The 22,620-nt window shown below is 35.5% G+C and overlaps 1 long non-coding RNA gene across 1 annotated transcript in view; it reads left to right on the top strand.

Annotated features, from left to right (window-relative positions):
• LOC118003047 overlaps positions 1-22,620 on the top strand; it is a 452,014-nt gene that overhangs the window by 309,070 nt on the left and 120,324 nt on the right. The window contains exon 5 of the long non-coding RNA XR_004677248.1: positions 13,478-13,673. This is a non-coding gene — a long non-coding RNA (uncharacterized LOC118003047). The remainder of the gene's footprint in view (positions 1-13,477; positions 13,674-22,620) is intronic.

Below are 22,620 nucleotides of genomic sequence, written 5' to 3'. Positions count from 1 at the left end.
TTGCAGGGAGTTGATACTGTTAGATAAAGTACTGGTCACCATCTTGACCACAATTGATATGAGGATTTTCTAGGTATTATTGCATGCAAATCTTATTTTAATAAAAATAATAGTAAATAGAGGAGTTGAAAGCTGTATTTTAGTACTCCCTATGTTTTGGTTAGGAATAATATAAAGTTGGAAATCAAGGTCTTCATATATACTGTACTGCTAACAAACCATGATGTAATAGAAAATATGATACTTTGAATCACTAATTCTTTTTCCTAGACCATCTCACTGCCAGAAAAATTTGCAATTCCACTTGTAAAATGTGGAATGTAAAAAGAAGTCATAACTGCTTTCTATCAATCCACAGAAGCAGTAAGATTAATATGACAGTTATACATCTCAGAACTGATGGGCAGCTTGCTTACTTAGATGTAGAATTGATAACCTTACAACTGGATGGATATTATTAAGTATACAAATATAACCTACTTCCCCTACCTATTAGGTAGAATGCATGGTAAAGCTTCTGCATGCCTCTTTGAGGGCCAATGATTTACAATAAGGATTTGCAAATGTTGCTTTGGAAATCTGAATAAAAATTTCTGACCACTGTGTTTGCAACAAGATTTTCGTAGTTAGAGCTAATTATTGAAACTGCGTGGATACCTCAAATAATAGAAATTATATTTAAAGATGATTTTTTAAGGGCTAGAAATAAACAACAAAAACAGTCTGTAAATTCACGTCAGCCTATGGAATTCCTGCAAGTCTGTATTTTCTTTCACATCAAGACCTTTCCATGTGCCCATTGTGCCTGGCTCACCTGTCTTCGACGTGCTCTTTCCCCTACCTGCTTAATCACTCCGGGAAGCTTTGTTTATCCTCCAAGACATTGTCAGATGCCCTTTTCTTTGTCCCAGACTTCTTATGGGACCTAATTCTCCCTCTTTAGACAGTGAGCTCTTAAGCTTGTACACCGTGAAAGAAAGAATAATGGAACATGTTTAAAAATTTTTGTAGAATTGAATTGGATTAAGACATATATCTCTTTATAACCAAGAATTGCAAGCAATATTCCTACTTGCCATGTTATTTGTGAGAGACAAACCACAACTTGTCAAAGTCAAAATCACATGATGATAAGGAATATTTTGTGATTTGAGATAAAGATGCCACATGCAATAAATCACGGTTAAGCAGAATATTTAAAGGAAATTATTTTAATTACAGGAATTCCTCGTTCTTCCTCCATCCCCAAATGATGCCCACATTATTTTTATTTGAAGCCTTATTACAAATGATGTGGAATTTTATCTGTCAACTTTTCTAGTCCAGTCTATAGAATAGGAATGCTATCACTGTGGAGTGAAGCATTCCTTGTGTGTTCACCATCTGGTAAATTTGATGGTCTCTACCTCAAAGATTGGGCTAAATCACACTGAACCTAAGACATACACCAAATCCTTCCTTGTAGGGGGCATTATTGATTTTGCTGCCATTTTTTTGTTCACATTAACTTTAGCTTACATTATTCCCTACATAATTTTGAGTATTAATCTACAGTTTTTAAGTATATTTGTTGCTATGCTATATAGATTTGATGCTCAAAATGATAGAACACAACTTGCCTGTGTTCTAAAGGAATTTAAAGATAGTGTGGTAGTAATGTTTCAGAATCACTGATGCCAACCCCTTAAAGTAAACAGATGGTTTGCTTTCCTAGCTCTTTGGATGTTAAAAGGTAAATTCCTCCTAAATTCGAGAACTCTCTTTTCTTGGTCAGAAGAAGGGTATGTCTAGGAAGGTCTTTTGTGGAATAAAAGAAATTATGTTTCCTCTTTAGGAAGGACCATTTTTGAATCAACTACAAACTGTTCTCTAGAACTTCCTGCCTAGAGTGTGCTGACATAGAATATAGAACATCTGCATAGTTGTTATGTGAGATTTTCTGGTCTCCCCATGTGATACTGACTTCTGTGTTTGCAAGCATTCTGGAGCAAGTTGAATACTTTTTCATGGAAATGTAGTTTATTTACAATCATCAGCACTAGTGCTGGGACATCTCATACCATCTTATACCTTTGCATGCGTGTTTTGCCTTATTTTTTAAAAATTCTGACTGTTAGGATCCAGATTTTCCCATTGCACTACCATTTTACCATGACTAGTTATTTAACTAAAAAATGAAGTAAATGAAGAAAAGAAAGAAAGTATGTAGGCCAAATCAAACCAGAGTATCTTGCAATCTTGAAGTCATATAAAAATGCCAGTAGGGATTTTTGAGAACAGATTAATTATGGTCTTGTTTGTTTTGTTTTGTTGCAGATGGTAGCTTAAAGATGTTTCTAGATAGAGACATTCCCCCATGCATCCCCACCTTATTAGGAAGATTGCCCTAGTTACTTTGATATGTGGGAATTTGGGGAGCTTATCCATAGACACATCTCTCCTATAATATTTCTTATATATATATATATATATATATATATATGTGCTAACTGATGCAGTGCCTTATGTCAAAAGATAATAATACAAATTTAGAGCTCAGCAGATATATAATTTAAGTAAGCAATCAAATTTAGTATTTTTTTTAAGGAAAAGAGAATCATGCCTCTACCCAAAAACTAGTTCATCATGAAAAATGTGGGCTTTTTTACTTTACTCACATAAACAAATTTTATCATTCATAATAAAATATGCAGAAAATATATGATGAGAGCTGGCCCATTTTGAAAGAGCAATAAGTAACCTAACATTGTGCTGTAAAAAAACGAGGACAGTTCATCAGGAAGAGGTACTTTCAGTGGCATATTATAGAAAAAAACCAAACTTGTTTTCTAAAGCAACTCCACATGCTACAGACTAATTTATTATTACATTATTACTTCCCTCTAAAATTTGAAATAGTGTGGTTGGAAAAGATTTTATGCTTATCAGGAGTTCTAAATCCTTAAATTTTCAGTGCTTTGCATTTTCAATTCTTTATATACTAAAAGGAACAAAATGTTCCAAGCTCTCTCTTTATTTTTATTTCTGTTCAGAGATGCTGCAGAAGCTGTCACAAAGAGGATTATCTAAACATGTGCTGAATTTAAAGCATGTATATGGATAAAGAGATATATGATTCAAGGGGAAAGAACAATACCTCCTGTATGAAAGTGCTTTTATCACTATAACTGATTCCATGCAATCATTATTATGCAGACAAGTTGGAAGCAGCTAAATATTGTGAGCTTCTAGCACAACATAATTAAATAAACACATTGTCCTTTGTGTTTCCAGGAAAGTGGCTATAGAACTTGCCGCCTTTGGCAGTTCTCCAAGGCTGGTGGGCATCTGTGGCAGGGTATTTTTGTTCTCTGATGAATGAAAACTGTAATTAACAAATGGTCTAACACTCTGAACTGTGAGGGGGTGGGGGAAGATATGCTTCAGTGTGTATTAGTTCACATTAGTTCTTTGTTAAGTATTGATATGTTATCCCAACAATATTTTGTGAAATATCCCAGCTGTATAATGAGGTACATGTTTGCAATTGTCACATCATATCTTGGGATACAGCAAGAACATAATACAAGGGTGTCCAGATCAAAGTCATTTACCTCACAAAGTGTGAAGTTAGATAAGAGTTGAAGGTGGAGCTGTTTTGGAAGCAGGAGGCAGGCTATAAAGTAGAGAAAATTTTGTAGGGAGAGAGCAGAGCAAATTCTAGAGAGAGACCAACGATATGACCAAAAAGTGTTATCAGTCCTCAGATATGAGGAAAGAGAGAACATTTAAAATAATGACTAAAACCCACATGAATACAAGGTTGTTTCTCCATGATTTATCTGAGGACTGCAACATAAATAAGAATAGCCCTGAATACATAGGAATGGTAAATCCCCCACCCACTCTTCAGTCTTCTTACAAGTGGAGTCACTTGGCCATTATTTAAAACAGAATTCCTCGACCTCAGTGATATTGACTTTTTGGGCCAGATAATTCTTTGTTGTGAGGGGCTGCCCTCTGCATTGTAGGATGTTTAGTAGCATTTATGGGGTCTACCCATTAGGTGCCAGTAGCACCCCCCCAGTTATGACAACAACAACAAACATCTGCAGAGATTGCTAAATGTTTCTGGAGAACAACTGCACTTCCAGTTGAGAACTGCTGATTTAGAGTTTCTATCTCAAATGCTACAGGTTTCCTAGAACAGAAAGGCTTAAGGGATTGTATGTCAGCATTATCGGTTTTAGCATCAAATCGTCCTTCCTCATAGACTAGTCTTGGGCCTGCATTCAACTTCATGAGAATCAGACTCCAACCTGTGCTTCACTTTTTTTATTTTTTTAAGTGGACTTCTCCAATATCCCTTCTGCCTGTGTCTCTATATTGCTAATTTGAAAATGATTCCATCATTCTAGTAAACAAATCACTCCCTTACTCTTACCAAGGGTCGTTCTTTCTTTCCAGACATATAGTAGCTTTTTCTCCCTTTGTACTGTACTATAATAATCGCTATTTAAATATTTATGATGTTTTGCTGATAGAGCTGGTTTATTCACCTAGGATCCAAAGTAGGACATGTATTCCACAGATATGACTGTGGATAGAGTTTTATGCTTTCTCCAATGAGAAAACCAGATTTATTGTCAAGGACCAAGTGAGGAATAAGAACATCCACATCCAGCCTGGCCAAGGCAAAGTCATAAGGCACTCAAGGCAGATACTGCATTAGAATGCCAATGCTTCCTTTTGGAACCAGAAATAAAATTATTGAGCAAATTTATTGAGACAGATGTATTGGAAGTAGTTTGTCATACAATTTCCTTGTGGTAATTTTTTGTTAAAAAGACTAGTGGAGAACCATATATGTTATCACCATGATTCCTTAACAATATCATCTACAATTATTCCTTCTGCCCTTCTATATCTTCTGAAAGAACACTTGCTGGCCAAAGTGGATTTTCAGAGCATTTGTTATCTAACTTGAATGCGAATGGGGACAAGAAAAGCTTTGTTTTACATTTGTAGGATTCATAGCTGTGTACTTTGTTTAAAACATCTAGAAGGCTTCAAAACAACCATTGATATCATATTATTTCCCCTGTATGTTCTGTTCCTACTTCCCTCTCTGTTTTGCTCTCCACTGATGACCAAACTTTGTACTTAATTGAAAAATCAGAAATAATCAGACATGTACTTTTTTACCTTCCCATCACAAAACTTTGAACTCTGCGTCTGTAACCCCCTACTGTCTGATATACCCACTGTTACTTTGGATGAAGTATCCCTCTTCCAATTAAACATGTTAGGTGTATCATGCATTCCACCTTCTCAAAAAAAAATGTGACCTCTGTAATTACCCACCTCTTTCCTATTCCTCTAGGGAGATAAAGGCAGACTGAACTAAAGTTATTTGTGGGACCAGAAAGAGTACACAGATGAGAGATGTGGTGGAGTGAAGATTGTAACACATTTTTCTAAACAAGCAGAGAGTGCCATGAATTGGACCTGGGGAAATAAGAGAGGAACATTAATCTTATGATCTTTGATTGATTCACACACACACATGCAAAATTACTTCATATCTTTCCCAGGTAAAGAGAGCTATTGTGGCTTTCTATGCACTTATGAACTTTCTAATGCATACATGAATTCTTCAATGATATTTATTTCTAGAAGGATCCTTTTACTTTTTACCTCCCACCTTTGGCAGAACCTTTTTCACATTCTAGTTAAAATTGTGCTCGATGCGGGGCACCTGGGTGGCTCAGTAGGTTAAGCATATGCCTTCAGCTCAGGTCATGATCCCAGGGCTCCTTGCTCAGTGGGGAGCCTGCTTTTCCCTCTCCCTCTCCCCCCCCCACCCCAGCTCATGCTCTGTCTCTCGATCTGCTGTCTCTCTCTCTCAAATAAATAAATAAAATCTTTTTTTTTAAACCTGTGCATTATGGATAAGGGTGATTCATATATTCACCTCGATAATGGAATCCCAGTGTTTTCTCTTTGTGATGGTGGAGGTTTTATTTTCTTGCACTATATTACCAAAATAACTGTAAGGGCCTTAGAGGGAGAAATATAAAAAAGAAATCTAAAATGATGGTTGTGACTAAATTTCACATGATCCAATGATTAATTCTTCCAGTATATAGTTTGATAATATTTATTCCTTTCCCTATTGAGTTATTGTATCAAAATATTAGACTTGTTTTTCATTTTTCTAATTTTTAAAAAAAAAATTTAAAGATTTTATTTTATTTATTTATTTGAGAGAGAGTGCACATTAGCGGGGTGAGGGGCAGAGGGAGAAGCAAGCTCTCTGCTGAACAGGGAGCCCGATGCGGGGTTCGATCCCGTGATCATGACCTGAGCCGAAGGAAGCCACTTAATGGACTGAGCCACCAGGTGCCCTGTTTTTCATTTTTCTAAAGTTTTTTTTTTTTTTTTAAGATTTCATTTATTTGACAGAGAGAGACACAGTGAGAGAGGGAACACAAGCAGGGGGAGCGGGAGAGGGAGAAGCAGGCTTCCTGCTGAGCAGGGAGCCCGATGCTGGACTCGAGCCCAGGACCCTGGGACCACGACCCCGAGCCGAAGGCAGACACTTAAGGACTGAGCCACCCAGGCGCCCCAAGCTTTTTTGTTTTTGATAAAATTTACTTACCAGCACATAGCTTTTATTTAAGAAATTAAAAGTGTCATAACTGATATTAATCTACTAGGTTCTTCTCTGAAATTGATAGCCATGATCTCTACTCCAATTTGAAATTGCAGAATTTAAATCTCTTGGATTCCACCAGTTGTCAGTATCTATTGATTTAACAATCTTGAACATACAGCATTGCTTCCACACAAACACTGATACACATATACAATTTCTATAAATGTTTATAAACTGTCACAAAATGATAGGATTTGTAAGGTAAATCCCATGAGATCACTTTATAAATATAATGACTTGTGTTTATACACTTCTTTTTGTATCAGCTGCTCATCATAGACTTGGAAGAGGGCAATGAAAAAGGACCAATGAAAGATACAAGGGAGGCAAACCAGTAACTGCAATAAGTTAGCAGAGTAAAAAAAAAATCTTTAAAATTAAAATCCACTTCTATTTGATCTCTATGGTTGAATGAGCATATATCAATTTCTTGGGACAGTATTGGTTTCAAATTTGTGTCATTTTCCCCATGAGCACACTTAAATCAAATTATTAGTTGAAGGTTTGACTTAGAATATATTGCTACTCTATTTCAAATGAACTCAGACTCAAATTTTTAAAGTTTCTATAATCAAACGTGTTCTGAATCTATGTTCTAAAACAAGTAGAGGTAAATACTTGAATAGAGATGCCAAGGTGTGCTGAGTGCACTATGTTTCTTACATTTCCTTATAACATCCATGGACACTATTCTCAATGAAACCTGAATGTAAAAAGTGAATAATTCTCTTTGTAAAAATCATAGAGAAAAATGAGATGATTTGAGATTACAAAAATTATTAAAGAGACAGCATTAGCCTTTAGGTTTGTCTGGAGATAATTACATCATGGCTAGCAAAGTTTTCTAGGTTTTGTACTGTGTCTTAACTCTTCATCTAAGCTTTAATTTATTCCTCACCTCTGTGTTGATGAAAATTTACACACACACACACACACACACACATATATATATAACATTTATAATATATATATATATATATATATATATATAAACTTTTGAGGCCCTCAGTTGTCCCAGTTTTTAAAAATTAATTTTAATTTCTCTTTGAAAGATTCACAGTAGTAAAATAACCATTGTAAAACTATGTTTTGTCTTAAATTTTGGCTCTTGGTTTAACATAGAAACTTCCTGGAATAAGTGCTCTCTAAAACACAAATTCCTGGATGCCTGGGTGGCTCAGTCGGTTAAGCGTCTGCCTTTGGCTGAGGTCATGATCCCAGAGTCCTGGGATCTAGTCCCACATAGGTCTCCCTGCTCATCAGGGAGTCTGCTTCTCCCAGAACCCCTCTCCCTGCTCATGATCGCTCTCAAATAAATAAATAAAATCTTTAAAAAAATAAAAAATAAAACACAAATTCCTTGAAAGTTTCTTCATACAATGAATTATATCAATAATTTCAAATTATGCCATAATCAAAATTCTTTCAGTAATAAAATATCCAGACTAGTTATAACCACATAAGATTCTGCTGTAATAATATGTTGCACTACATACTTTAAAAATGTATTTGTTAAAATAGGTCAAAATTGAATTTTTGTATTTCTTTTGCAGCTACTAAGAGGCCTAGTGACTGTGGTTCTTAGTATTGATTGTTAAGCAGAGTAATTTCTTAGACCCCCAATTTCACATATAAAAAGCATCAAGAACAGAAATCCTATTCATTTTCATTCCTTCAGTCATCCTGTTAGAATAGCATGAATTTTCCTTACAGTTTTCCAAGAAGGATGATGAGGTACACTTGTTGGTCCAACAAAGCAACAAAACAGGCATTAGCATGAGGCAGTGACCTGGCAATTAGAAGATAGAGATTTTGTTTCTGCCTTCATCACTTGTTCATTTTGTCACCTGACCATTACTCCTTCTCTATGAGCCTGAGCTCTGATGTCTACACAGTATCTTGTGGAGTACAATAGATCCAGGAGATCCTCAGGAAATATTAAATGATGATAAATGGTCATGGTTAACCTGTCTCTGACCTGTTGACTACAGAGTGTGCTTTATGACTGAATAAACAAAAGGCTTTGAAATTGTGGATGGACTTTTTGTTTTCTTTCCTAGCAGTAGTCAGTGTATTCTCTGCTTAATTATGAGTTGGACATACAAGAAATTATACACAAAGACAGTGGACATCTAGATCTTTCTTTGATGTGCTTACTTTTTAAAGCAGTTCCTCATCCTCTTCTGCTGTTTCCTACCCTTCTTAAAGGTTTATGGAAAATAGCAGATATGAAGTTAAATATAATGTAACTTTTCTGGTACATTTAAGGTTATTCTTTTTTTTTTTTTTTAAGATTTTATTTATTTATTTGAGAGAGAGAATGAGAGACAGAGAGCACGAGAGGGAAGAGGGTCAGAGGGAGAAGCAGACCCCCCGCCGAGCAGGGAGCCCGATGCAGGACTCGATCCTGGGACTCCAGGATCATGACCTGAGCCGAAGGCAGTCGCTCAACCGACTGAGCCACCCAGGCGCCCCTGTAAGGTTATTCTAAAGTTGCCTTTCTCTAATAATATTTTTGAACTTTTGAATAACTTTCATTTCATTTCCCTCCAGATGTGTGCCTTGTATGTTGCATGTATTTTATGAGTGGTTTCATCTATCTGTTTATTTACTTGGGGCATTACTCTTCCAACACACAAAATAGTATTGTAAATGGGCTGAAAAGGATAATGCATTGTCCCAAAACAAGAACTAAGTTCATACTTGATATTCGAATATGGTTGGTTTTTTCAGATGTAAAATCATTTCAAAGGTGGGTTGGTAGGCAAGCCCTTAAACTAACTTGCACCTCTCTAAAATTCAAGCTACATTTTAAAATAAATGTACTTTAAAATTTGAAAAGATTTAAATCTCTATTTGTAGGATTTTCTTTTAAATGGCTCTGTTGTTTTGCTCTGTTTTAGGTGAAGCAATTCTTTCAGCCTTTATATTCTCAGGTTATCAAGATAATGAGTTTCATCCTTTTTTTTTTTTAAGATTTTATTTATTTATTTATTTATTTGAGAGAGAGAGATAGTGAGAGAGAGCATGGGCAGGGAGGAGAGGGAGAAGCAGGTTCCCTGAGAGCAGGGAGCCCAACATAGGGCTCAATCCCAGGACCCTGAGATCATGACCCGAGCTGAAAGCAGACACCCAACCGACTGTGCCACCCAGGCGCCCCGGGTTTCATCCTTTTAATTGATCTCAATTCTTACCTTTTTATAAGAATTTATTATTTTCACAACAATAGGGGAGAGTCATTCTTTATCAAAATGCAGCTGTCTGATATTTATTGAAATAAACATATTTCTGATAGCATTTCTCAGAATCCAAGAAAAAGAATTCTCTGGCTGTTTTTTCATTTTTGCTTGTGTTTATGCTAACTTTGTTTTTGGTATATGATATGTTTTCTCACTTTTAAATCAGTTTTATGTTTCTTTATTGGCTGATAATGCTTCTACACAAAAACAGAACATTGCAAAAATACTCAGCAGATAGTGACAAGGTCTGAAAGTCTTCCTGGAAAGTCAATAGTTGGAATGCAAAAATAGTTAGATCCTGTGTATAAGAGGCATTTTTCTTATTTCTATTATACCTGAGAGGAGATTTCACTTTATATGCATAGAACAAAGTCCTTTGTATGTATTAAACCAACTTTATGACAACAGGGAATCTTTGTGGGTCTGAAAAATCAATGAAATATTTATAAGAAAAAATAGCTCCTGAGAACATGCAGTCCCCGGTCATCATCCTGTGTTATAGGTGATGGCTTCAGCCATTTTCAAGTTACCAAATACAATTTACTACTATAAAATCTTCCTCATCACAAAGCTGAGCTCTTTCCAAATTGATACAAGTTATTGCCCTGCAAGGAGGTAATGCCCATCTCCACTCAGAGCTCAAAGAGTTAATGTTCAGCACTTGGGACAAATTTGGCTGCCTGAAAGAGCCCCTGGAGCAGTAATGGCTCTTTTCTGGTGATCTGTATATCACTGCACTTAGGTTCTAGAATGCCCAGAGTGCTTCAGATGTGGATTTACTTTGTTACTGGGCTTAATGCACCCACTTGAATATTTAGATAAATCACTTTTCTGTCAAACAAATTTGTTTTTTGAATATCAAACACTTAAAAATAATGCTGATAAATAGACAGTGGATACAATTTTTCTCTGTATAAGTCTTGACATCCATTTTGAACTGGAGCAGGTATAGATCAATAAGAAATATACAGGCACAGATGGACAGACAAACTGACTGGTTTTACCTGGCTGGGTTTGCACAGCTGTCACGTGTGACCATGCAGCTTGGGCATCACATAATTCTATAGAGAGCCCTGGTCACCTCTAGTCTCTGTCTGGATAGTGCACAATTGGCATGACAATATGTGGAGACATCGACACAAAGAGATTCAAAGCAAGTAAAGAGTTTGATTAACCCATTATTATAAAACTGCTTAACATTTCCATAGCTGGTTACCTGAGTAAATCAGACCCTTGCCTGATCTGATTACTTTCTTTTCTTAATGGCCTTTGATCTTAGACTATAAAAACCAGAATTAAGAGTTCCTCTAGTTCAAACTTCATACTATCTAGGAATAAAGTAACACTCTTATCATCCAGGGACTGAACTAAGCCACATAACTAGTTAGTGGTTGTCAAAGCTACATACAAAATCCAAGTCTATAGACTTCCTTTCCAGTGATCTGTTTTCAAAACTCTATGCTCTCTTTAGCTTATTAATGTGTTGACAGCCACCTCTCACCTGAAGATTATAAAATACAACACAGGGAAGTGACCTTACAATAATAGAGTCCTGGTTTTAGTCTCTCTTCAAGTCCATTCTGCTATAGGGATTCCGTAGTTTTGATCTTGGCTTGTTAACCTCATTAGCATTGATTCTCAACACCTGTGCCTGTGGTTAGTTGGGGACCTAGGGTGTATAACTTCTTTGTACCAGAGCCCACAACCAATCATCATTTCTCTTGTGACCTAATAGAATATGAAGAGCCAGAAATAGTGAATCTGGAATCAGTTATGGATGTTGAACAGGTTATAAAAATTTTGTGTATAATATATATATTATATATATTATTTGTGTAATACATATGTATTTCATGCAACAGAGGTTTTGGACAATAGGTGAAGCATGGCAAAATATTTTTTTTTTCTTTTTTTTTTTCCTAGTGAGGCTGATGGGGTTTTGTTTACTTTCCTAATGAGATGCTGATTTACATGTTTTGGAGAACACTTACTCTGTGTTCTCTGTGCATGGTTTCAGCCTTGCAAATCTGAATTGGAGGCATGCATGAGTCCAGAGCAGATGTGTGCAACTGGGCAAACCGTTCTGCCATTGCTCTTTCTTGGAATGATAATCCACATGCCGGGATTTCAAATGAGTTTAACACACATTTTCTTGATTAATGGAAAATGGCAGAGTGTAGGAGACTGAAACAGTTCTTGCTTTGCTTGATTAATTAATAAGGGACTCTCTTTTCCCAGCTTCAACTCATTATGCTAATGAAGTGTCATCAATTAAGGCTTTCCCTTGATTATTGAATCTGTCAGGTAGCGCTCAGTGAAAATGCTGCATTCCTTTGCTGTCTGGGTGGAATTGCCATTACAGCCCTTTATGAACTGCTCCTTCCGTTAGCTGCTGTTTGTTCTTTCTCATTATTGTGTCTTTTTCTTGACCTTAAGAAAGATGATTATGGAAAGCTTGGAATAAACTGGAAAATGTTATCTCTGGGAATATGGATCAAGAAAATGTGGTAACAGAAATATATACACCATTCTTCATTCAGAACACATTTGTAATTAATGATACAGTAAAAAATGAATCAAAAGAATTCGGTGAACTTTCTGAAGTCTTTGACATTAGATTAGATAAGCAATTCCAAAATAAATGGTCATTAACAGTTTCTCACCCTACTATTCAAATTAAATTTTGAGAGGAAGGGTTTTTTCCTAAGGGAAATACTCTGATAACAAAAGAGTATGTATTTAAATGTTTTATTCTATTCACGTGAAGTTCTAATCTGTTTACAAATATTACTTAGATTTGTATCCAAGGTGAATAAGGTGACAAAATGTAAAAAGAATAGAATATAACCAAATACAGCCTCTAGATCAAGTTTAGGAAACATTTTTATGTGTCTTAGTGGCCTTTGCTCTTCACTGAAGATGAGGCTTTTGGTATGGATGAATTCTATCCACTCATGTTGCCAAATCCACTCATTAGGGAACACCTTACTTTAAGATTAGATAGTACCCATTAATGAGAGACTGTTAAGCCATTCATTAAAGATTATAAGTAATGGAATACCTGAGTAATGCATTTACAATCACCTATCCCATCTCGGTTTTGGAAATGCACATCTTAGGGGAGCAACATTGACGCATTTGTTTAATTTTCTCATTTCATTTAACCCAAAGTTTAAAAAAAAGTAGTTTTATATTTTTATGGAACATCTCTGGCTTTAGGGGCAAAAAATTTTAAACCAGTGGTGTCATCTGTTTAATTAATCCATCAATGTCTCTGTTTCCCTAACTGTAGAATGAGGAGATAATGTTCATTCCTGGGTACTTTTCTAGAGATTTTGGGTATAAATAAATGGGAAAGAAAATGGGATACTTTACTACTTGCTTTTAGGGAACACATTTATATTCTGGTGCTGTGAGTTTTAAAATTAGAGGAAGACATTTGATAGAGCTTATTGCTGAGTGTATTGATGCTTAGTTACCTCTATCAGTTATACTAAGTTTAATTCTCTTTTCAGAGAGCACTCCTTTTCTGTGCTTTCAGGAATAATGTTTCCAGTTCAGTGGAACTCTAGAGGTGCTGTCTTCAGGTCACATCTTTAACTCTCTCCTGGGTCCTAAACCTATGACAGTGCTGAGGAAAGACTGATTAATAAAGTGAACAAAGTATGCTGCTGAGCAGAGGCAGTATTGACTGCCTCAACAAGGAATCCCTGCATTATCTTCTCAGAAGGATTCTGGTAAGAAATTTATCTAAATCTAAGGATGGACAAGTGGGAGGTTGGTATTCAACAGAATTCAGGACTCACACTGTAGCAGTGCTACTCCTTTAGAGGACTAGCCCCAAGGAGCAGATTCCCCACATGTGGCCCTGCACAAGGGCCATCCACTCAACCCTCATGGCCAGGGTTCAGTTTGATCATCATACTTGCATTTGCACATATGGTTTGGAGACATGGTAAAATAACCTTTTAAAAACAGAAACTAGGGGAAGATCAAATTTCCCAGGTAAAGGAAAATTGGCTTTAGATTTTAAATCCAAGCCAGAGTGCATGCATTCATTGTCATCATTTTAATCTTCTATTCATTTTGTTTTGTTTTGATATCAAAGTCATGATGATTGACTATGTAGGGTGTGATGGGCCGAAAGATATCTTTTAGAATACATTACTCTCCATAAGTTTCTTCTTTTTAACAATAAAACTTCACTTTCATTGTAAAAAAAACAACTTAATTTCAACTTCTCAACAAAGGTACATGTTCATGCTGTCATTAAATTTGAAGTTATTTATAACACTGCAATGTTGGTTGAGTGAGAGAAATAGAAAAGTATCATAGGTTTGAGGATATGAGATATGACTGTCATTCATAACTAAAGTCATGCTGGGTGTATAACATAATCTCATCATGTCTTGCCTGGTTTGAAATACACACTAAAATGTGTGTAGAGAGGAATGCCATATTTATGAATTTTAATTATTTCTAGCAAAAGAGACTTCAGGGCCTGAATATATATGAAGCTTGCAGAGCAACAGATAAACAAAAGGTATTTTTTCAGATGGACAATGTTACGTGTTTAGTCAATAACCAACAGTTAACCGAAAGGCAATAGGATATAAACAGTTTAATAATCATGTATTATAAGAAGGCACTTTACTCGGGGTGCCAATGGGTCACTTGTTCCTCTAATACAATTTGTTCTTCGTTGGAATTGAGCATTATGTGAGACACAGCATAGAGAAGTAGTTAAATATGTAAACCCTGGAGCCAAACAGCTGGGGGATGAATCCTAGCTCTCTCCTCTTTACTGGCTGTGTAAACATGAGCAATCTCTTTAACCTTCCCATGCTTCATTTTCCTCTTGCATAATAGTAATATACCTACCCTGTTTAGTTATGTGGATTAAATGAGTTAATAGATGTTAAGCTGCTAGAATTATGTTGGTGCTGATTAAATGCTATAGAAGTATTTGCTATTATAATATAGGGCAATATATTATACTGGCAGTTTTGACTGAATTTTAGGATCGGATAGATAGATGTTTATATTCTATCACTGTAGGTAGCTTTATTATTTTATTTTTTGTTTTTGGATCTTGGGTAAGTACTGAGAGTATTGAGCCTCGATTTTCTCATCTGTAAAACAGGCACAATGACAGGACCTACCATAGGTTTCATGAAGATTGAATAAGCTCTGTTAATCATTGCTTAATAAATATAATCATTATCTTTAATTTTTATGTACATATGGAATACCTTTGCCACACTGATATTGTTTATGGTCCTTGACCACATTCAGGATATGTTAAAATCCCTTTGTTTCAGATGTATAAACTAGAAAGAGGAGTAATGTAATATACTCCATAGTCAATATTAAATATGTACTATTTACCATGTATTTTGTAGTCCAGTGTTCTTCTCCCTTGCCACAACAAACCCCTGAATTATATCAGTAAAACAAACATGACAACCCTAACAGAAATGAATTATGTAGACACATAAAGTCCTTCCTACTGTTAAAAGATACTGGTTTTCTTAAAAAAGGAAAGTAATATTTGCCTTATGACTGGTATAATTGTATCTAAGCCACAGAGTGATCAGAAATTAGAGCTTTATTGAAACTTGAAATTTTCCTCTCTGCCGTTTTTTTTTTTTTTGACAAGATGCACATTACTCTTGAAACAAAATATAAAACCTCACAGCATAATAATAATTTCATCATCACTGATATCAAAACATGTATAAGCAAAGAGACAGTGACCAGGGGAATATATATATTCATTCAAAAAACTGAAGGAAGAAGTCTTTCCTTTCAAATTATAAAATGTAAATTATGAATGACTATAAATTCAGTGTTACTGTTGCTCTCTCTGTTAAACATGTTTTACTTTTACTTTTCTTTACCCTTAATACTTTTATATTTTTACATGTATTTGATTCCTCATGAGTTATGCAACCACTTTTGAGAAATTCAAAAGTGAGGTGAAGACTACTACCTGCTCACCTTCTCTTTTTTTTCTGGGGGCAAAACTAAGGCTCTTTTTTTGATTTCCCTTGCAGATTGCTGTGAATGTAACCAAGTATACTCTGGTAAAATGTGAGGAAAGTGATATGCACATTTCTGGGTCCATCTTATAAAAATCACCCATGAGCACTGCTTTATATTTCTTCCCCTTTCTTCTGCCCTAAATAAAAACTCCTAGAGTGCCCCTACTCCCAGGATTGGTCATTGCCTAGGTATGCCCCAAGACAGTTTGCATGAGAATGATACTATGTTAAATTATTACATGTTTAGCTCCCTTTTCTATAGCCCAGCTCACCCTAACTAGTAGAAAAATGATATTATCAAAATGGAGTGCTGCTGTGAAAAAATTAAAATGTGTTCTAATGTAAAATTTTGCTCTAACAACAAAAAACAAATGGAGGTCATGTGGTAGGTGGTGAGAAAAGATGGGTACAGCAAGTGACAAAGTGGAATCGGGGGCTATGTGGTGGCCAAGCATCTTGAAAACCTTCATTTGTAATCATTTGGAAGGTAGAACAAATGCCTGTTGGACCCATAGCTCTAGGGTGAATGATGAGAAAAAGCTAGAACGTTTATAAATGTGTGACTGTTATTTGCTACACTGAGCCATGTATTATGAGAAAGAGCTGAGCTCAGGCAAGAATTAGCTGGTTTTCAACAGAGATTGAAGGGAATAGAGAAAGCTAGATTAAAGGCATCGTAGGGTTTGAAAACGAAACTTCTCTGAACCCTGAACAATTAGAAATAAGACTGAAAAAAGCTCTGAGGACCAGCAGCACATTAAGACACTATTATAATCAAAGAGCTTCAGCTCCTGCGAAAATCAACTTGAGAAGGGCCATCTTCTCCTGCACCCCTGCTGTTTCAAATGACCTTAAAGCAATATTGGTGAGAGAGAGAGACACAGGCAGAGAGAGAGAGATGGAGAAAGAGGAAGAACAAAGAAATAAAGCCAGCTTAATAGAGCTGACTTAAAAATTATGGCTAGGAAAAAATTTTGGCAGCATTTACTGGAACATGGAAATGACTGGCACGTGGAACTTTATCAGAAGCATATACATTTTTAATGGAATTATATTGTCTCAGAAACCACAAGCCCATAAAATTATTAACAATTTGGGAATTTCAGTGATACGGGTATGGGGATTTGGGCATTATTCTTTCAACTTTTCTATAAGTCTGATGTTATATTAAAAACTTGAGAGGGCCATATGCACCCCAATGTTAATAGCAACAATGTCCGCAATAGCCAAACTGTGGAAAGAGCCGAGATGCCCTTCAACAGACGAATGGATAAAGAAGATGTGGTCCATATATACAATGGAATATTACTCAGCCATCAGAAAGGATGAATACCCAACTTTTACATCAACATGGATGGGACTGGAGGAGATTATGCTCAGTGAAATAAGTCAAGCAGAGAATGTCAATTATCATATGGTTTCACTTATTTGTGGAACATAAGGAATAGCATGGAGGACATTAGGAGAAGGAAGGGAAAAATGAGAGGGGGCAGGAATCGGAGGGAGAGATGAACCATGAGAGAATATGGACTCTGAGAGACAAACAGGGTTTTGGAGGGGAGGGAGGAGGGGGGATTGGTTGGCCTGGTGATGGGTATTAAGGAGGGCATGTACTGCATGGAGCACTGGGTGTTATATCAAAACAATGGATCGTGGATCACCACATCAAAAACTAATGATGTATTGTATGGTGATTAACATAACATAATAAAATAAAAAAAATAAGAATAAAATAAAAATTTAAGAAGAAATCCTCATCTCCTTGTAATGGGGCAAAGAAGAATGTGATCATCACATCCAGTCAATGCCAGGAATTTCACCAGCAGGGAAATAGTTGACCAAACTGTGAAATTTCCAAGTAGGATATACTTCATCCCACTCACTTCAGATGTAAACACTGAAGACAACAAGGAGGGACTTCTCAAAGGGCAGAGCCAAGGGCCACAGGATACACTGAAGAAGAAGGGAATATCCACCCAGAAAGCAGACTGGATATAATCAAAAACTTTCTTTAGGTCCCTGGGAAGGGGCTTTCCATGATGACTACCTTGCCAGATTCTATCCTACCATAAACTAGGAACTGTGATGTGTTTCTCATTTTTTCCTTTCTTAAACAGGAGTTTTCATACAACAAACCCACCTTTGCCCTAATGTTGAGTGTGGAGGGACTCATAACTTCTCTCTCAATTCATAGGTCATTAGAGTATAAGGAACCAAATTCAAACCTAATAGACTTTGGGCATACTTCCCTAACTAGTGGGTAATTAGGTTGTCTCAGTTGGGCAGGAGTAAATATGCACACGGGTGGAGGGACCAACTTGGGTGGCGGCTATTTGCAGGCATCCAAGAAAACATGTTCTTCTTTATCCTAAACTACATTTTCCAGCTTCTCCTGTACATGCACCTATAGTCAATTCTGTGAATACCCCTCCCCTGCACCCCTCCCCCCCTCCCCCCGATCTCTTAAAAGTACGCCTCCATGCTCATTTCCCATCCTGACTGACTGGGAGTATGATCTCCAAGGCAACCTTGCACACTCCATACTGAAGTTAGAGAAGTCGCCCTCAGTTTGGATTCTCAAGTGATTTGGTGGAGGAGACATTCCCCATACCCTGTAAACTTGGAAATTCCATGGAGCAAGAAGTAATTTCCCATCATGCTGATCTTTTATATATCTGGGTCCAGTTGTTTTTTTAGCCTAGCCTACATAATAAATACAAAGGATAAAATCTATAAAATCTAATTGGAACTGTAAAGATCGAAGAAATATTTTAATATAAATTTAAAACTGGTTAGAGGGTTAATTTAAATATCTCAAACTACATCTAACATGTTTCAAATTTTGTAAATGAAAGATAAAATTAGGCTAAAACACCTTTTAAAATGATAGGTTGTTTAGATTTCCTTACACTCTACTGATGTCACTTAAAACACATCTTGAGTTTATCTTTGTCCTAATTTTAAAAAAGAAAAGCTGAAAGATACTCCCAAATTATTTTGTGACTGTATCTAGAAAGAGCAGAAAATGCTAATACTACTTGTCACCTTGCTACTGTATTCTAGGATACTGAAGTGTTAGAAGTCTATTATCATGTCACTTGAAAATAGTTTTTTTTCACTACTGAATAATCTTCATATCCCTGGAAGCAGAGTTTTGTCACTGTGATTCAAAATATACTTTAGCAAAATATTTTTTGCAAACCAAAAAGAATGTAATAGAGCTTACTGTTCATATTTATTCCAGCTAGATATACTTTTCCCTTATAAACTCCATTATAGTAAATCAGTAACACGAAAAGGAGGTAAGTGTACCCAAATATTAGCTATTAATCTAATACAGAAATAAAAATACTTAAAATGAAGCTTTATGTCAGCAAATACACTTTAAATTTCAATTTCTGTTATATTAAAATTGTTCTTGTTTTCATGGAGAAATTCTTTTTACATTTTTATTGTATTTTCAGATGATCTCAATTGGAGTATCAGGGGCCAGTTTGTTTTTGTTTTGTTTTTTTAACTCATTTTATTTTTCTTGATATGTCCAGGAAGTTGAAAAGTAAATTAGGAAACATAATGTTCTGGTGAAAAAATATCAGGTCTTCTTGTGCTGAGGTAAATGCAAGCAGTAATTCTGCGCTGCAGTTATTACTACAGAATCAATAAGTATAGAACTGGAAAACAAATGTATCTTGCTGGAGGTTTAATCAACCGTCAATCTCCAGTAGTGTCCTTCTGTGTAATAGTGTCATTTTTATGAAGAATTTATTAACTTACATTTTATTTTTGAATCAGTGCATGCAAGAGCGGTGTCATTATTTAATAGTTATACCCTGCTAATTTCCATATAGATCATGTTCTAAAGGTACATCTAGGAATGAGAGGACAAAATGGAGGCAGGACCAGATTTCCCCACAATATATATTAAACTTTAGAGTTAAAGCTGTTACTCTTTTAAGCAATTAAAATGTGATAAATTATGTAATAAAATGTATGTCCTAGAGGTTTACAACATGTTCTTGTTAAAAAAAATAATAAAACTAATTCATATTCATTCTAGGAGGTTAAAAAAAAAGAAAATTTACCCATAATTCTACCAAGGTATAATCATTTTCTGTCTAGCTTCTTTCTTCCTATCTATTTATCTATCTATCTATCTATCTATCTATCTATCTATCTATCTATCTACCTATCATACATCCATCTATCATTTATCTCATCTGTTCTTTTAGACTTTCTAAGTTTGTATGTATGTATATATATTTTCTTTATTTTTACCCAATTGGATTATACAATTTATGCAATTTTATCTTCTTCTTTATTTACTTCACTATGTTGTGAACATTTTTTCTATCACTAAATATTCTTATAAAATAGAATTTTAGATAGCTTCATGGAATTCTTTATATAGATATACTATATATTCATCTATTTACCTATAGTCACTTACTATTTCTAATTTTGTCTCTTACTAAAACTATTTCTGTAAGCATTTTTTGCATAATTCTATAGCCCAGTTTTTACTATTTTATAATTACAGATTCTTAGAGATGAAATTGCTTGGTCACCAAGGAACAGCCTCTTTTAAAGTGTCTTGACTTTAACTGCCAAAGTGACTTCAGACTAGATATACTAATTTAATTCCAACCTACAATACCTAAGAGGACCTGTTCATTGTACCCGAGCCAATATTAAGTAGTACTCTCACTATTAAAATATTTGATAATTGATCATTTAAACTGTATCTTATTACTTTTTTTTTTAAAGATTTTATTTATTTATTTGACAGAGAAAGAAGCAGTGATAGAGGGAACACAAGCAGGGGGAGTGGGAGAGGGAGAAGCAAGCTTCCCGCCAAGCAGGGAGCTCGATGTGGGGCTTGATCCTAGGACCCTGGGATCATGACCTGAGCCGAAGGCAGAGAGAATCTCTAGCAGAGTGTTGCCTGAGTTCATGACCTGAGCTGAAGTCAGATGTTTAACGGACTGAGCCACCCAGGTGCCCCACAGTCGTTCTATTTTTAATTTTTTGAGGAACATCCATACTGTTTTTCATAGCAGCTGCACCATTTTACATTTCCATCCACAGTGCACAAGGGTTCCAATTTTTTCACATCCTCACCAACACTTGTCATCTTTTATGCTTTTAATAATAGCCATCCTAACAGATGTGAGGTGATATTTCATTGTAGTTTTGATTTTATACCCAGCATGTCTTGATCCATAGAGTTTTTGCTGTGTTCAAAACAATATATATATATCACAATCTTAGAAGAAATTTTGTTCTTATTCAAATGAATTAATTTCCACATGTTTACATTCTGCCTTTTATGCCAAACTTGGTTAAAAAATATAATTGAGTATAATTTGAAAAGTGAAATAAAATAGTATGTGATTCTTTCTTCTACTGGATGTGGACGTATTTGGTTATTAAAGAGCTGTCTTTATGTGATTTAGTGACTTTAGCAGCAACATTGAAAATATACTAATTTTTAAAATGTTTAAATAATCAGTTAATTACCAATTATCTGCTTAGACATATAAGCAACAGTAAAGATTTGAAAAATAGCATTAGGTTGGATAGCTTTAATAGTCATCACTTACCAGGATGATAAAGCCATGATATTATACCAGGAAAGAAGACATATTTAGAATGCTGTCCTCATATTTATTCAACCATGACTCTAACAAAAAGGTTGGTACTAATATTTGTATAATATCAAATGGAATCCTTAAAGACTGAAGACCAAAGAATCAAGACCACTGATGGTCTTGATAATGATAGAATAGTGGAGTCTTTAGTGAGAGATATAAGAGGTCAAAGTTACCTCCCTTGACCAGCCATTACAAAATTAGTGTTACTGATTTCAGACTTTAGAGTTAACTTTTCTTTCAAACTCCAGACTTCTGAATCAAACTTTCTACTGGATATCTTCATCAGAATGTTCCACAAGCACCTTCATAAAATTAAGCATCTTTTTTTTCCCAAAATATTTTCTATTACCACTGCCTCTGCCCCAGTCTAGACACTTGCCATTATCCATTATCTAAAATTTCTCACTGGAATTGTTGGAATTGTCTCTTAACTGGTTGCCCTGCTTCTTGCTCTCTAATCGTTTTAATATCTATACTGAGTTATATATATTTTTTTAAGATTTTATTTATTTATTTATTTATTTATTTATTTATTTATTTATTTGAGAGAGGACTCGATCTCAGGGGCTTGCTCCCAGGACCCCGAGATCATGACCTGAGCGGAAATCAGATGCTTAACTGATTGAGCCATCAGGCACCCCTGATAAGTTTTGACTGAGACCTGAAAAACATTTGTTGGATTTCTCATCAGAGGAATGTTGGAGAGCTTACAGTCATGGAGAAGGGCATCTGCAAAAGCAAAGTGGCATGAGAAAGCTATCAAGTTTAGAGAAGAGCAACTATTTTGATAAAATGTGAGTGCCAAGTGCCTAGTTGAGATAGTCCTCTAGAATATGTCATGAATATCTAGTTTGTCACATTGAGCTTAGGGGCCACTTAGGCAATTAAAACACAGAAATGGCACAATTTTGTGCATCAGAAATATAACTCGGTGGGGTGCCTGGGTTGCTCATTTGGTTAAGTGTCTGCCTTCGGCTCAGGCATGATCC

The sequence above is a fragment of the Mirounga leonina genome, unplaced genomic scaffold (assembly GCF_011800145.1).
Source record: "Mirounga leonina isolate KUSES-001 unplaced genomic scaffold, KU_Mleo_1.0 Mir_91, whole genome shotgun sequence".
Classification (NCBI taxonomy): domain Eukaryota; kingdom Metazoa; phylum Chordata; class Mammalia; order Carnivora; family Phocidae; genus Mirounga; species Mirounga leonina.
The sequence above is the reverse complement of the archived record's forward strand: the minus strand, read 5'-3'. Positions and strand labels throughout refer to the sequence as shown.